This window comes from Lipotes vexillifer, unplaced genomic scaffold, assembly GCF_000442215.2.
Source record: "Lipotes vexillifer unplaced genomic scaffold, Lipotes_vexillifer_v1.1 scaffold395, whole genome shotgun sequence".
NCBI lineage: Eukaryota > Metazoa > Chordata > Mammalia > Artiodactyla > Lipotidae > Lipotes > Lipotes vexillifer.
In genome coordinates, this window is record NW_006797390.1 from 9,195,899 (window position 1) to 9,196,347 (window position 449).

Consider the following 449-nt stretch of genomic DNA (forward strand, 5'->3'; position numbering starts at 1 on the left):
TTTTTTTTTTTTTTTTTTTTTTCCTTTTTAAAAAAGATCATCTTCTGGTCTGTCTCCTCCTAACAGCAGGCTCTGAAGGTGCTTTTCTTTGTGGCTCTAGTGCCGGCTGCCCCCTCTGACTGCAGGGCGCCGAACCCTGGCTTTGTCCTGCACCCCGCCTGCCCCCGCCTGTTCCAAGGCTCTCAGAAGCCCTTGAGGGCCTTGTGTCTATGAGCTCTCCCCTGCCTCTCCCAAGAGAGGGTGTACCCCGCTGGTGTGCTTCCCGACTTCATTTCATTGGGAGTTGTCTAAGCAACTCTGGATCAGGAGCCATATCTTCCCCATCATTGTAACCCCACAGGTGACCTCCTGGAACGCCCGTTCTGTGGTGGATGCCTGGCAACCATCCAGTTTCCATAAATCTGATGCTTCTGATTCTTAATACTTTTTTTTTTTTTTTTTTTTTTTTT

At 48.8% G+C, this 449-nt stretch overlaps 1 protein-coding gene across 1 annotated transcript in view; it reads left to right on the top strand.

The window, feature by feature from the left end:
• The window catches only part of CECR2 (CECR2 histone acetyl-lysine reader), a 66,272-nt gene that overhangs the window by 22,630 nt on the left and 43,193 nt on the right, over positions 1–449 (top strand). The gene's annotated exons all lie outside the window — the stretch shown is intronic.